The sequence below is a fragment of the Mus musculus genome, chromosome 1, assembly GCF_000001635.26.
Source record: "Mus musculus strain C57BL/6J chromosome 1, GRCm38.p6 C57BL/6J".
NCBI lineage: Eukaryota > Metazoa > Chordata > Mammalia > Rodentia > Muridae > Mus > Mus musculus.
Window position 1 is genome coordinate 13,270,284 of NC_000067.6, and position 16,531 is coordinate 13,286,814.

The window sequence follows — 16,531 nt, forward strand, 5'->3', positions numbered from 1 at the left end:
AAAATGTTGACTGAGAAGAATTGTCTAATTGTCAGAGACACAGTTACTTTGATGAAGAATTTCACATTGAGTACCTGCGTCTTCTGCTGCAGTGAAAGGGGTATGCCTACATTAAATGAATACGAAGGGAGGAATTAGGAAATTCCTAAATTAGGAATTAGGGCAGGACCCATAACAGCACTGCAATTAAAAAGACAGGAAAGGAAACTCAGATACGTCGTCCAGGCTTTGAGATGAGGGACTGGCTGGGATACGGAGGATCAGACTAAAGAACAGCAAACTCAAAGTTTAGGACACAAAGTCCCAATGGGACAAAGACCTGTGTCTTCCACATTTAAATACAGGCACTCACTAGGCATTGAGTACCTCTTGAACTCTAATAAAGCAGAGGTCAGGCAAGTGAGACGTCCCACCTGGTGTTTATAAATGTCTTCACCAAACTGTCCTCTGACAAGCACACTCATACTTGGCATGCCCAACCCGTCCACATATACATCACACACACAATATATACTACAAAAATAACTTCTTTAAACTCAGAAGTATCACCTATATCTACTACATGTAGTTTTCTGTTTAATTTCTGTTAATTTTTATTAACTCACACTTTGCTTTTGTTTGTAAGTGAAACCCTCCTAAAATTGAGACAAACAATAAAATATAAACTAAAGCCAAAACACTGTCTAAGCAAATACCTGTTAATGATCTTAAGCTCCTCGTGAGCAGAGCTTAGCAGATGTCTCAGCTTGAATGTGAAACATTCTCTCCCAGGTTCCCATGTTCAGTGCCTCTTCCCAACTGGCTGTGCTAGTCCATTCTAAGGGGTTCGGAACCTTGAGAGGGTAAAGCCTAGCAGGGATGAATTGCTCAGAGGGTTAAACCTCTGAAAGCTGGAACCTAGCCCTGTTTGCTTCCTGGTCAGGCTTGATGTGAAGGCTCTTCACCCCATATTTCTTTCACTGTGACCTCTGCCATATCTTTCTTTCCCACCAGAAATGAACATAAAACTTTCAAACTGTGAGCCCAAACAACTTTCTCTCTCTTGAGCTGTCTTGTTTGACTCATGCGAAGGCTAATACAGAAAGTTGGTACCAGGAGCTAGGTGGCTGCTACAGTTAAGCCTGACAAGGCTTTGAGAGCACATTTGTAAGAAGGATTTGCTGTGCTCTGGAGGTAGAGGCTAGAAAACTATAGCATGCAGAGGGTAGAGTTTGATGGGTGATCACTAGGAATTCAGAGGACCAGGATGCCTACACAAGCTGTGATCTTAGGATCGTTGATGAGACATTAAACAGCAGGCTACTCACTTCACGATTGGGGGGGTGGGGTGGGTAGGGGGAGCTCTGTCCCTGTTCTGCCCGTATCCTGAAAACTTGTGCAGCCTAATTCCAAAGGAATAGATTAATCTTGGGAGGAAATTTCAAAGAATACATAGGATTCTGGGTCTGGTATGGTTATCGTTGGCTGCACTTAGGTTTACAGTCAGAACAGAAAGGAAAAAAGAACATAAAGATGTGATAGATATACAAATGGCCAGGAAAAGAATGTGAGCACATTTAAAATTTCTGACAAAGGAGGTATGGGCAAGCATCTGCAATTACTAAACAGATTAGCACCACATACGAAGCCAGGATCCCTGCCATGGGACCACAGAAAGGGTATTGTGTGAGTACTTCAGGAAGTAGCAAGAGCTGGCCTCTAAATGGGCAAGATGTAAAACTTTATAAGACCTACGTGAAAAGGAACTGTGATTGGGGTGCCTTATTGGAAAACGGCCATCTAGGAAAGTCTTTTTCCAAGTGTTGTCATTCAGGCATTCAGTGGCTGCAGGTGCTATGGTCCACTGTGGCCTGGCCACTTCCAAAGCAGACAGCAGAACCTGGTGTCATCCAGGTGGCGTTGTTGGGTACCCAGTGTACTTGTACAAAGATTTTAAAGAGGCTACGCAATGGACATCAAGATCACATCCCCAGAGAAACCTGGGAGATACCTGGAACTTAAGATGCCAGAACATGGGTGTTTGCCAAGGAAAGCTTCAGGCAACAAGGAAAGCCATCTTGGGCACTGTGTGCTGCAGACGGCTACAAGGTAGGGGCCCAAGCCCACACGATAGCTCAGAATTATAGAATGTCATGTGCATCTTGATGGTTTTGGTTTGGCCCAAAGTTTCTTTGCTATCTTCCTGTTTTTCCATATTTGAATAGAATGGTAATGTTACCACTATATATTAGAAGAATAGCGACTTTAACAGGCCAACAAATGTCAAGTGTCAGCAGACTTTAAACTTTGTACTTCTGAACAGAGCTGGAAACTGCCCAGGCTGTTTCTTAAAGGAGGACTAAATGCAGTTTTCATTATGACATGGTCAGGTCTTGGCAACCAGGGCCAGAACATGGTGGCTTGATTATGAAAGACCCTCCCCCACCTCACAGACTCATATAGTTTTGAAAAGTTATTTCCCAGCTGGTAGAATTATTTTGGAAGCCTGTGGCTGGAGGAAGCCGAGCAGGAGGGTTGGACCTCTGAAGGCTACATAACTTGGTCCTTGCTTCCTTGGACTTGGTGACATGGAAGCCTCTGCCACACACTTCTGCTCTGCTGAGTTCTGGATGACTCCCACAGGCTGGAACTTCTGAAACTGGGAGCAAAGCAAGCCTTTCCTCTCTTGAGTCGTCTGCTGTGTGTGTGTGTGTGTGTGTGTGTGTGTGTGTGTGTGTGTGTGTGTGTGTATGTGTGTGTGTGTGTGTGTGTGTGTGTGTGTGTGTGTGTGTGTGTGTGTATGTGTGTGTGTGTGTGTGTGTGTGTGTGTGTGTGTGTGTGTGTGTGTGTGTGTAGGGGCGGGAGGGGACCTGCACTGCCTGCTTGGCCTCTTTTACCCCAGTGTCACTGAGGGGTGAACGCACTCCTCATTTCTTCTGTTGTCTTGTCCAAAGCATAGGAGTCTGGATCAGAAATGGTGTAACAACACATGAGAAGCAGGGCAAGCAAATGCTTTGCAATGCGTGCCTGCAGAAAGAGTCTGTAAGGGCTGAAGGACTCCTGGCTGAGCTGCTTCCGACACCTTGTTATGTGAGCACAGCTTCCTTCTCTTATTGTTTCCATTAACAAATAAGCTCTTTCTCTTTTGTATCTAACCTTAACAAAAATCAATTAAAAAACTTCATTGTTTTTTCTTTAAAGATAGGCAATTTTCTAAATTGTTCAGTTAAATGAAACTAATCTTGAATTTTGCTTAAATGTTGAAAAATATAATAAAATATTTGTTCTAAAATCCTTGGTCTCTTGGCCTCAAATGGCGTTCTTTTAGTGCTTCAGGCTAGAAAACTGAATAAGATAGTGGATTTATACCAAGACTGTCCACAAAGGCTATTTTTAGGTTGTATCTGTAAGTGATAATCTTTTCTGTGGCTTTGTTAATTTTCTTTTAATGACTGTATTACAATTTACCTTTTTTTTGCTGACATTGCTTTTCCTTATTTCCTCACTTGACCCTCTGACATATTCCATATGTGGGATTCTACCATACAAGTTTGTTTGTTTTCTAAAAAAAATTGTAGGTGACTTTGATTCCATGTTCTTATTGTTAGTACAAAGAAATTTACTGAACTATAACACACACGCCAGAAGAAACCCCATGCCATCAGCACCAATCAGGCATCAGCTCCATCCCTCCCTGCCCCGTCCCAGCCCTGGGCAGCCATTACTCTACTTTCTCTAACACAGATTTACCCTTCCTAGGCATTCTGTAATAAATGGAATGATCACCAAACATGCTTTCCCAAATAGCATCCTGCACATGTAATGCTTCTGGGACTTATCCACCTTACAGCATGCTTCATTACGTCATTATTTTCATTCTTGAATAACATTCCATTGATGTTTGTAGCTCATTTTATTCCTCTGTTCTTCAGCCAATGGACATCTGAATTCTCCTCACTTTGGAGCTATTATGAATGATGCTACTATGAAAAATCACCAAGTTATCTTTGTCAAGATAGAAAAATTACTAATTAGCTGTGGAAAGTGGGATAATCTAGAACATAGAAACTGAACAGTCAAGGTAAACAAAATCAGATGTTTCATAGAACATGGAATGATTACATGCAGTCTGAGCACCCCAATTAAACTCCCATCAACCCATGCACACACTTACATCCTGCCCTGCCCCCACCTTGTCCTCTTAGTCCCCACTACCACCTGGCACACTTCAGAAGGCTACTCTTGCCTTATCCTCCAACTACATCCTCCTCTGGCAACTCTGTAGGGTATTCAGTCTGAATGTGTTGTAGAGCTTCACAATTCTGCAGCCCTTTAGCAGACCCCTACTTATCAGGACTACATTAAAATACCTTAGTGAGAAGATGACCCTTGATCCTACTAACCTGTCCAGGCTAACATACATGTAGGATATATACAAACACCATTCTGTTGAGCATGGTGGTCCATCCCCATAACACCATAATCCTAGCATTTAAGAACCTGAGACAGGAAGATAGTCCAGAGTTTAATAATACCTTATGCTACATAACAAGACTTGGAATAAAAGCAAATGGACAAATGGACACAACTGGGCATTGACACATGGCCTTCTCCTTCCTACTAGGTACTACCTTCAAGGATGCTTCCTTCCCATGTCATGGAACTGTCTGAACTGATGAGGGAATTAGTAAACCTGAATTGAAAATTATTGCTGGCAAGGACACAAAACATAAACTTTAGCCTTGGCTACTCGCTCTACAACATGGACAAAAACCTCCACTGCACTGCTAGATCGTATAGCCCATAGCAGTGTGTTTGACTTGAATTTATAATGCTGGCAGCCATCTATGTACTTATTAACCCATAGCTAGCACCACAGTGGGTGAGCATGCCTGTCTTTCAGCACCATCTCCACATGCCCCAGCACAGAAGCCATACGTCTATAATATAACAGGTTTAGACACCTGCTTCCTTCAGTGAGCATACATAATGACAGACAGACATTGTGAGAGCGGCACTATAGGCCTGGGGATGTGAGACTCTAATGATTTCACCTGTAATGGGGAAAATAATAAATGTGGCATCAGCATTTCTAACTGGGAAGGCTGCGACCATGAGCCTCTGGAAAGCCATGAAAACGCACAGCCTGCCTTCAGCTCAGACATTAAAATAAAGATCTCCTACAAACTGTAGGGGAATAAGGATTACTTTTTTAAAAATGTAATCAGATTTCTTAAAGGGTCATGTTTGGTGTATAGAATTCTTCCCAAGTTGTATGAACAATCGCTCAAACTCAAAAACATCCCTTATAGGTGAAGAAAATGGGGCAGAATCAGTTTTACAAAATAAATTGCTTGTGGGTTGTTACAAATTGGGCATCTGTCTGAGCTAAATGACTTTTCCAGAAAAACAGTGATGTTGGAAAACTCTGTGCCCTGGTGACTGGTGCACATGAGTGGGACGAACAGTAAGATGAACACCAATTAGGAAATCAGACATGCGTGCAGCATCCACACTGCAGGCCGCGCGGTAGGAATGTCCTTCCAGCTAGTGGTTCTGCACAGACAGCTACCCAACCCTAAACAATGCTTCCTCATCCGCACCCACATCCGCATCTGCATCCACATCTGCACAGAGTGGCTTCTCATTGTCCAAAGGCAGGGAAGGCAGCATGATCTTGTGGAAAGGCAGCCACCCATGATGAAAGCAGGTGGCCTATGTGCAGGTATCCTGGCCCTGGAAACTTCCAAGAAAGATGCTTTCTTGTGTCATCTTGCGTCAGCCCTTAAAACTTGGGAAAAGTAACTTAGAAACCCCGGGTACAGCCTAGCACTGTGGAGCATACCTTTGATCTCAGCACTGAGAACTCAGAAGGCAGAGGCAGATGGGTCTCAGAGTTCAGTTTGAGGCCAACGTGGTCTACAAACTCAGTTCCAGGATAGCCAAGGCTACACAGAGATACTCTGGCAGATCCCAGATCCAGAACACTAGTGTCACAAGCAGTGACACTGACGTGGGAAATCCTCACAGTACTAATAGATGACAGCTGCCAAGCAACATTAACACCGGAGGCCACCAAGTAAAATCTCTCTCCTCATGGCCTGCCTTTCACAGTGTGGCCACCTACTGCCAGTGTCTCTGTAGCACATGCTGCAGAGCTGAGTTTTCAACTGAGATTGCCACAACACAACAGAACCTGTAACCTATCAGCACACAGTTACAGAAACAAAACAAAACAAAACCACATTAAATTATTAAATTATCATTTGAAGCTATCCTAAAATAAATTAAAAATTACCATAATCCCCTATCTTGCTAAGTTTAACATTCTAAAGATAATTTCACTCTCTGTGACTTGGAGTCTTACAGTCCTGATTCTGAATATATGCTACTAATATATGACAGTGGAAGGCCTTGCAGCTTAGGAGTTAACCTCCTAACATGCCTGAGTACAAAGCTGTATGCTTTCTTCCTTTCTTTCAGAGGACAAAGGGGTAGCTGGAGAAATGGCTCAGCTGTTAGGAGCTGCTGCTCTTCTAGAGGACCTGGGTTCAATTCACCAGTTCCATGGAGTGCTCACCCAAAACCATCTGAAACTCCATTTCCAGGGAATCCGACACCCTGTTGTGACTGCCATGACCCAGGAACACACATGATACACAGATACACAGATATAAGACAGATATACACATGAAAACTGAAAGTAAATATGCACGTAAGAATCTGAGCACAGGGCTCATGCACACAAAATGTGCACAAACTTGTTACTAAGACCAAGAAACCTTTATACCAGGCACAGAACAGTATAGCACCTTCCCAGCCCATATTCGAAATGCTTGGGGCAATGTCTCAGATTTTAGAGGGCTTTTGTTTTGTGTTTTAAATGCTTTCTTTTTCTTTTTGAGTGTGTGTATCCATGCCCCAGGGACTCAATGGGACAACTCTGACAATGAAAGAGTCCCCTGATGGGTGCTGGGAAAACCTCAGGTCCTCTGTGGAAGTATTGAGTGTTTTAACTGCTGAGCCATCTTCTATCTCCTGTTTTGATTTGGACTATCTGCACACAGTTTATAGGGCTAGTGTACCTAAATCTGAGTGCTGACAGCTTCCAAGAAGGGCTGGGCACTGAGAATAAAACTGGGGAAGGCAGACCAGCTTCCCTGACAGGTCCTGGATTTGGGGATCCACCAACATTTTGAGGGACCAGCCATACCGTGATTCATAGTCAATATTGATGGCTTACTCTTAGTTCATCTAATGGAATCAAGAGGAGACTTGAGGTAAAAGACAAATCTACCTGCTTAAAATCTCACAGCCACCAGTCTGAGACTGAGCTGGTGAAATTTTGGCGGCTTCCCATGTCCTTTCCAGCAGGAAGCACAGATATGGAAGGAAGCCTGGGCTCTGCACTTCTGCTACACCAGACCAGCCGGCCACCCAACTGGGAAGAGAGGCATTAGGAGGCTCCATGCTACCTCCTGGGGATATGTTAACTGTAAGGACACACGCTCATTCTGGTAACGCAGCAACTGCATCTGGGAATGCACATGCTCATCTGTCTGGTATCTGCTTGATTTTTACTCTTCTCATGGGAGGTTACTATCACAAATTTATAGACAAGGATGTTCAAAGGTATCCCTTTTAAGAGAAGGAGCCATAGAGCTCTCCATTATCCCCACCCTCTCTACTAATGACTACCAATGCCTGACCCACCTCTTACAACATAGCCAGCTCTCTGCTACACCCATCTCTACCAGATGACCAATGACTGATTTGCCTCTTACAACACAGGGTGATCATCAGAAGGCTTATGAAAGAGACTCTAAAATAAAATGACCACCTGTTGGATCTTCAAGGGACCTTAAGTGGCTGTTATTATACCTCTCTATCTGTATAAACCCTAGCTAGGTAGGTACACATTTAAAATCATGTTTTCCTTTGTTGCTTTACTATTTTTGTTTTCCACCATACTGAGGCATGACCAGGGACAAGAAGAACAGTAAGGAGGTCACAAAGAAATATATGTTAAAGAAAAATGCCATAGAAATACTCAGTGGCAAGAATGCAAGCCCAGAACTGGTTTTTCAGGTTAGAACTGCTCTTTGAAGGTCTGCAGCTCTCAGAGCATTTCATCAGTTCTGAAGAGGTTTGCAAAGAAAAGATTTGTTGGGAAGGGACCACAGTCTCTCAGCCATCTGCTGTCTCTGACAAAGTCACTGCAGTCGAATCCACAGCTAGCATGTGTGTGCACTTTCAGAAGTGAGGACAGCAAAGGATGTGCTGGTCAGTGAAGGCTGCTGCTAAGTATCATGGGTTGCTATTCTGGAATAAGTTTGTCTCAGTCCTGATAGTCCAGTGAAGGCAGGGTGGCCAGGGTGGTGGTGGGACTAAGCATAGGTACTTATGTAACAGGTAGAGCTGAGCTGGGAACCACTATTGACACATTATCTGAACCTGTAGACATAAATATAACCAGCCTGGCATGGTGGCATACACCTTTGATCTCAGCACTCAGGAGGCAGAGAGGCAGAGGCAGGCAGATCTCTGTTAAGTTTGAGGCCAGCCTGGTCTACAGAGGGATTTCCAGGACAGCCAGGGCTACACAGAGAAACCCTGTCCCAAAACAGAGGGAGGAGGGGAGGGGAGGGGAGGAAATAGGAGGGAGAGGGAGGGGTGAAAAAAAGAGATATATGTAACCTAGGTGTAGGATAAGAATTGAGGAGAGAAGGGAGGAGGATGGGGGGGGGGGAAGGAGGAGGGAGGGTGGGATAGAGTGGAGGAGGGAAATATAAAAGTAATAATCTATGTGCTGTATACTTTATGAGTTCCATCAATACTAAAAACCCACAGTATAAGAAAAAACAAATGGACACCTAGGTGAACAGGAACACAGGCAGGCTAGCCAAGGCTAACGTCTGTCACAGATAATGAATGAGGCCTGGAGGTAAGTGTCACAGCTCAAGCAAAGTGAACTCTGCTGCTCTTCCCATGTGGCGCGGCGATGCCCAATGCTGGAAAGAGGAGCCTCACTGGACAGCTCCCATTCCCAAAAATCTCATCAGCTTCCTGCCCGGTCATTGTGCCTCGACTAGAGTCATCTTCAAATAGTTATGTTACATATAATTTACTAATAAGCTTCACATTCTAATTTATAAAAAAATATTTGGACAATATAAAGATTCAAAGTCAATCAGTAAGTTGAGAAACAGCATGAATTATTGAGATACCAGGAAAACCTTTGACAGCACTGATAAAATTATAGCTCTATTATGAATCTCCTTGAAAATGGTTTTAAAAGAGAAGAGGAGCTGAAATGGCAGGTGTAGGCCAGGAACCTTAGGGGAAGTGATGGAAGCCCTCTGTGTCTATTTTAGATGGTGCAGTGGTTAGACCTCAGCGCTCCTCAGCTACCACTGTACACGGCCCCTTAACAACTCAAGAAACAACATGGCGAAAAATAGCCTCATTTTTTACCAGGGTAAAGTGTAATGTCTGTTAAGACGTCATAATATAAAACCTAACATAAATGTATGCTTTTTAAACTAACTAGAAGGGTTCTCCATCCAACTAATACTTGTAGGACAGAGAAACAGAGGGAGAGGGTGAAACGGTCAAGGGCATAGGACGACTTGTAGGAAGGAAGAGGTTCTCTATTCCTTTAAATGGAGCTCAGAGGTGGGAGAGTTGAATTCAGTTATCAGACTCAGCAGCCAAGACATCTCATCAGTCCTCAAAATGTTAACATTTAAAAACTAAAAGCCAAAATCTTTTCTGAAGATTTCTTCTCTGTGAGAGAGTCCTGTGTTGATTTCTGATTATATGAATTCTAAGACATTCCTTTACAATATTTATCAAGTAAAAATAAGTCTCATTTTGTTTTGAGACAGGGCTGCACATAGCGAGACTGGCCGTGAACTCGCTGTCGGGCAGAGGCTGACTCTGAACTCTTGATGTTCCTGCCTGCATTTCCTGAGTCATAGGATGAAAGGTTGTGCCACCATACACAGTTTATAACAGGGGAAACCAAACCTGGTGCTCGAGCATGCTAGGCAAGCAATCTACCAAGTACATTATAGAGCCCCTGTATAGCTTTATTTTATATAACTCCATAGCCTTAAAGTTGTTTGTAAACAGAAGAAAATGGGGGGAAAAAGTTGGTGTCCTTTTTTCAATCTTTGAAAATGAAACATCACTTGAATTGTGCTTTCCCGTACTAATCACCGACAGGTATAGTTTCTGATTATAAAACAGGCCTTCAACTTCTCAAATAGCCAGTGTAAAGGGCCTGCACATCTCACTGTGGGGGAAGGCAGCTTGAAATGAACTTTGTGGTGAGAAAGAGAGAAAGAGAGGGGGGAGAGCGAGAGTGAGAGAGAGAGAGAGAGAGAGAGAGAGAGAGACCCACCCTGTGGAGCTGGCTCTTTCTGTATACCTTTACATGTGTTCCATATTGCCCTGATCATGGGGCCTGAACAGCAAGCAACTGCATCTCATAAGAACTGTCTGCATTTGCTGTTTCGTTTCTAAAGAGCCAAACACCACAAAAATCAACCTGAGTTTGGCCTCTAAATAGCTTGTGAACTTGGATACATCACTGAGTGGTCATTTAACACAACAGTTACTTCATTTCTCATTTTAAAATGTGATCATTGGCTCCACTTTGGGGCCAACTAATTCCAGAGTTCAGGAGGCAGGGACAGGCAGAATTCGAGGTCAATCTGGTTCCCATATCAATTTCCAGCACAGCCAGGAACACAGGAAGACCCTATCTCAACAAACAAACAAACAAACAAACAAAAAACCCAAAATCCACAGATCAACCAAACAAAGCCTTAAGACCACAATAGTGAGTCCCTGGGTTCTTCTGATGATTATCTGACTGATAGGAGAAGGCCGTAGGACATTACCTGCCTCAGTGTGCACAGGATTCTCTCCATTCCATTCCATTGTGGGTATGATAGGCGAGCACACTATTGCCATCACGTGCCTTCCCTTCATGCCTCTCTACTCAAACTACAGTGCGGTCAGTTCTGACAAACGTTATCACACGTAAATAAACACACATTTAGGTAACTTTAGTATACATGCATTAATTTCTACTCATTTGCTACTATTGGCGCTTCAATCAGTATTCGTCTTTTATAATACAATAATGCTATTTTGGATAAGTAAGTTTCTATTCAAGGACATAACTAAGGTTAGGCATGCACGTGTGGGCAGCTGTAACACTAATAATGTCCCATAAATAAGCGAGCAGAGCACATACTGCTGAGACAGACATGTAAGAACTCCCACGCACACTTTCCCTCAGGTCCTGTCACAGCCTCCAGAGTAGCTCTTGCACTTGCAGCTTGAGGCGTAAAGCATCTCTGGGACTCTTACAGATCAAACTAAAGATGACAGCTTGCAGGACACAGTTCTGATACTTTACCACCTAAGCCACCGGCTAGGATGCAAAGTGTAAGTCTGCCAAATAAAATTGATCAGGTAAAATCCAAATACACTTCACTCTCTGACAAAGAATCATCTAGTTTAACTTGACACAGTACATGTCCAAGAGCTGCGCTTTGCCAAAGTTTGTTCTTTCTCTTCCCTCTGTCTTTCTCTGTAGCCTTTATATGACTCTGATAACCAGGAAACTACACAGTGACATGTAACAAACACACCAGGTGTGTCACTATCACCATCAGTCCTTGGAAACCTGCAGAAAACAAGAGGCTTCATCAACACAGATGTCTGTCAAAACAGTGGCTCAAGTAAAAGGAACATCATGAGATGACGAAAACATTAGAATGTACTTATCATACAAGCCTTAAACACACACACACACACACACACACACACACACACACACACACACACACACAGCAGTAGTGAAGCACTAGTCATGTATTTAAATTCAATGGCATGTCAAGGCTAACCTAAATCCTGCTGTTTAGTGGACAAAGCCAGTTTAGGTTTAATGATGTTAAAAGTGTGATCTAGACTGGAACCAGTAGCTTGCTACAGACTTTTTTTTTAATGGCACATAGTCCTTTGCCTTTTGAATTCAAACTAAAGAATTCTCCATCCCATAATTCAGACCAGGAATTCTCTTACAGTCTTTTCAGAAAGTTGAAGAAAATACAATTAAGTTTGTTTTCCAATGAAAATTTTAAGGTATATTGAACCAATATTATGCAATTAAGACCCAAAGTACCTTTATACAATGAACTGTTCAGTCCTGAAGACAACTAAGCATGAAGGGGCTAAGAGAGAGTCTAAGTATGCTCTACCTAAACACCGGTGATACCATGTCAGTTCTTAAATAAACAAAACTTCCTGAAGATATGTCATCATGTTCCTTAAGGGGAAATCGTTTATTTATAATTTAAACATTTCAAGACAATATTAGACTTTCTGTAGCACAATTTAAGTAATCTACTTTGTTTTTTCAAAGACATGTTACTAGAAATAAGTGTCTGTTTCAATAAGTGAAGTATCAACTACAAGAGTTAATTTTGAGCCTGAAAGCAGCTAACTACTACAGAGGCAAAGCCCTCCATCCCTGGCATACGGTGCCACAGCCTGGGACGGCAGCTCCAGGCTCTGGAAGTGCACTGTCAATCCCTTGTTGAGGAGCTCTGCAACTTCAAAATCAGTTTTCTGGCGACCATGCTAGCAGCCTTTAAGAGGTGGTTTAGTCATGTAAAAAATAAACTAAGAAATCCCTTACCTGCTCTTCGATTTGCATTCTGACAAGGTACATGGTGCATTACAGTGCGGTAATTCTGTTCAGAGTACATATACAGAATAGGGGGATGCCTCGGTGCTTTGGAAAGCCACTCTAGAGCACTCAGCAGACAAGACTGACCTATGACTGGGTGACGTGAGTGCAGAGAGCCCTACAGATGTATATGTGCATGTTGACTTCTTTAATTAAACCTCAAGCACTGGACCCTTTGTTGAAATGCAGTCACTGTATCTTACTGTCTTTAATAGCAAGAACTTAAGCTTAAAAAGCTATCAAAGCTACTAACAATATTAAGAAGACTTGTGTCTACTCTGTCCTCCAAGCCAAGTAGTGAGATATCTTCAGAACCAGAAGATAGGAGTTAAATAGTGTCCTGACAAATAAGAAATGCATATAAAGATGGTCTTTCCAAGCTCTGGCCTGTGAGCTTGTCAGTGAGCAGTATAAATGTGCAAGAGATAATGGCAGCTCACTAATGAGGCAGGTCAATACTCACACTCTCCTAGGCTTTTATTCCTGTCTTGAAATGGCAGCTCTCTCACTACATGTTTTAAGGCAAAAATCTATATATGAAATATATAATATATTCACTATATAAAATATAGTCACTATATTTCATATATAAATAATTATGTATGCATTATATTACATAGACATAGAATCACCACTGAGCTACATATCCAGCTATTCTGTGAGTACACGTGTATTTAGACATGTGTATTACATGTGTATTCCTTTTGTGTGCTTGGGATTTTTTGAACAGGACCAAGTACTGAGGGTGGCCTTGAACTCACTGTACAGCTGCAGATGTCTTTGGACTCCAGGCCCTCCTCCCTCTGTTCCCACCCTGCAGATGCTGGCGGTTATAGGCATGTGCCACCACACCCAGATGTTTTGCAATTTATCCAGTGAAGCACAGATGCTACCTATAATCTAAAATGTCTAAGGGGGAAAGAATGCCAATTCCTAGCATACCATGCTTAAAAAACAAATAATGAAAACAAAAGAGGCTGGAGCTGCGACCCTCGCTCCAGTCACCAGTCAATCTGAGACAAGCTGCAGAGCTTTTATCACTAATGCAGTCATTGGTTTTCAAGTAAGCCATCGTGTTCCACAGTTTGAAATGAAGATTACAGGTTAAAAGTTAGGCCTAGTTAATAAAACACAAGTAAATAATGTCTGATTTTTCAAATTAGGTTTGAAGTCTTCAAACATGAAAATAATTTTCATATATTACACTTACTGCCACAAACATGAGAGCCAGCAGGGCTGTTTAGGCAGAAATGGTGCTTCATGGTTAAGATCACGGTCCTCAGAGCAGCAAACCACCACTCAGGTGATATGTCCTTGGGAGAGTCACTTAACCAGATGCGTGTCCTCATCTGCTAATCCAGACACAACCAGAGAGCAACTGTGGCTGCTGGGCACTCAGAGGAGCACTGCAGAGCTGCTGAAAGAGCAATGGTGCTTCTGCAGACTAACCCTGTAAGGATGTGTGAATGGGAAATAGTGTACAACAGCTAACGTTTTATTTAATTACAAGCAAATTAAAGGTCCTAGGAGGAAAAATAGCCCCTGTAAAGACGAGAGACAAATATGCATGAAGACAGAGCAAAAGCAAAACGAGTCTTGAGGGAGGCTGGGCAGCTAAGGGGTTTACTGCTAGTCCTGATGAGTGGAGTTTGAGTCCTGGGACCCACATGGTAGAAGAAAAGAACCAACTCGGTGCAGGCTATCTTCTGACCTCCACAAATGTCCAGTGCAGCACTCAATAAATAAGGAAATACAGTAACAACTTTAAGTAAAACAGACAAGTACCCAAGAGAGATGGCTAGTATCTCAACACTTGAAGAAGGGTGGCGTGGTCAAGAGCACATGGGCATCAGGTGTCCTGTGAGGTCAACAGCCACTGAGACCAGTGCCCACATGAGTGCACACAGCAGGAAAATGAGCAGACAAGTCTCCCAGGCTGGGAACTAAATGAAAAACGGTAAATCCAGCGACAGACAGTAGAAAAGATTTAATTCATCCAATCTTCAGACATCAAAACTTGGTATCACAAAACATACCCAAGATGCTAAGAGGGTAAAAAATACCAAACTTAAGGTGTTTGCACTTCATCCTAAGACCACAGACACCTGACAGAGTGAGGAGTCAGAAGCCACATCCCCTCAACTCTACCCTGATCTCTGAAGGAACAGGTCCAACATACTGACTTCTCATAATGTTCCAAAGCCTTATACACTCTGTACAGATAATTCTCGCTTCTACTGTGTACTTACAGATGCTCACACTCAGCAGGCTTTAGTCTTCACTGCAAAGCATTCCGTGCTCTAAGAACTAAGGCTATGTCTTTGAGTACAAGCAGTCCCAATGCTAAGGGAGCTGAAGTTCTCCAAGGGTAAGTTACAAATGAAGAAAAGTGTATCGCATGTTACTAACATGTTTCATAAATCTCATGGACATCATCAGTGGATGAGTGGGGAACGCCACTGGCACAGAGGCCAAGCCCAGTATTGCACAGCACCTGTACATGCAGCCTGAGAGTTAATGGTAAAACCTACAGAAGTTTTCTTTTCTCCTACATTATACCAGTTTAATAACAGGTAAATAATACAACCACTCAAAAATATGTGACATATGAAAATAAGTAGAAAAATTTTTTTTCCAGGCTCTGAGGTTAAAACTTAATGAATTAACTCAACTTGTCCAGCAGGTACACTGAAGACACACACTTTCCAAATAGAAACAATAACCACCAATCAAGATATCTGGTGTGTCACCTTCAATGTCATTTCAACAATTTCATAAAAGAACTCTCTTAACAAAAACATGCAGGAAAATAGTAAGTTTTATTCTGTTCTTACTCACATTCCTCTTATTTGCTTATTGTTTCTAATGTATTAGGCAATTTAAAATATTTAATCTAATAGTCAACATAGCGCAACATGAAAGACCCAAGGATTAACTCACCTGTGCCTGTACACAGTGCAGAAGAGCCAATGCAGTGAAGCCAGATGCGAGGAAAATCTGCAATGGGAACAAAACCCAGACGTTAGTGAGGATGCCGAGCCCTGCTGGACTGCTCCGAGCAGATGCCATTTTTGTAATCGCTATATAGCTAATGCCCGCTCAATGCTCCCAATGCACAGCACCAGTCACCAGGGACCACTCTGCACTGAAATGCATAGCAAGGCAAGAGGCAGAATGGCCAAGGCATGGCTTCTGCTTGTGGAGCGCAGTACAAAAGGTGCACGAGATATTTCCTTATGAACATCAGAACATGTACAAGATTTTGAGTTCTCATAATTACAATGGAGATGCTTAAAATTACTAAAATAAAACAAAAATCTATATAGTAAGTGTTTAAAAGAACAAAGATGTCAGAGCAATTTGTTCTCTGAAGAAAAGTCTGTTGGAGCAAAGCACACACAATGAGGAACAGCCATCATAGTTTGCTAGAGAGAAGTGCAAGGCCAGAAAGCAGCCCCAAGTTCCCTCAGGGTCTATCTCAGAACACAGGCCGCAAGCGCAAGCTGGCAGGCTGCTGCCTGGACATACAAGACGCATACTGAGAAACACAAGACCTAAAATGCACGCTTATGCTATTTTATCTAGATTAATTGTATATGTTATGGATGCAAGAAAAAAGCCCGAGTGCTCGTTGCTGGCAACAGTTCTAAAATCGTCTTTTGGAAAAGCATTAACGTTACAGACTTAGCATCAAGGAAATGTTCTTGCAAGTGAGCTTCAAGGGTTGTATTTTCTTCATGTGACATCAGTGACATTGCCAATGACATTGTATTCATTACCAAACCT

The 16,531-nt window shown here is 42.5% G+C and overlaps 1 protein-coding gene across 23 annotated transcripts in view; it reads right to left on the reverse strand.

Annotated features, from left to right (window-relative positions):
• Positions 1-16,531, reverse strand: part of Ncoa2 (nuclear receptor coactivator 2) — a 235,123-nt gene that overhangs the window by 131,179 nt on the left and 87,413 nt on the right. For all 23 annotated transcript variants that reach the window (NM_008678.3, NM_001302702.1, XM_030252088.1 and 20 more), the window contains one exon: positions 15,686-15,742. The gene's annotated coding sequence lies outside the window, so the exon portion shown is untranslated. The remainder of the gene's footprint in view (positions 1-15,685; positions 15,743-16,531) is intronic.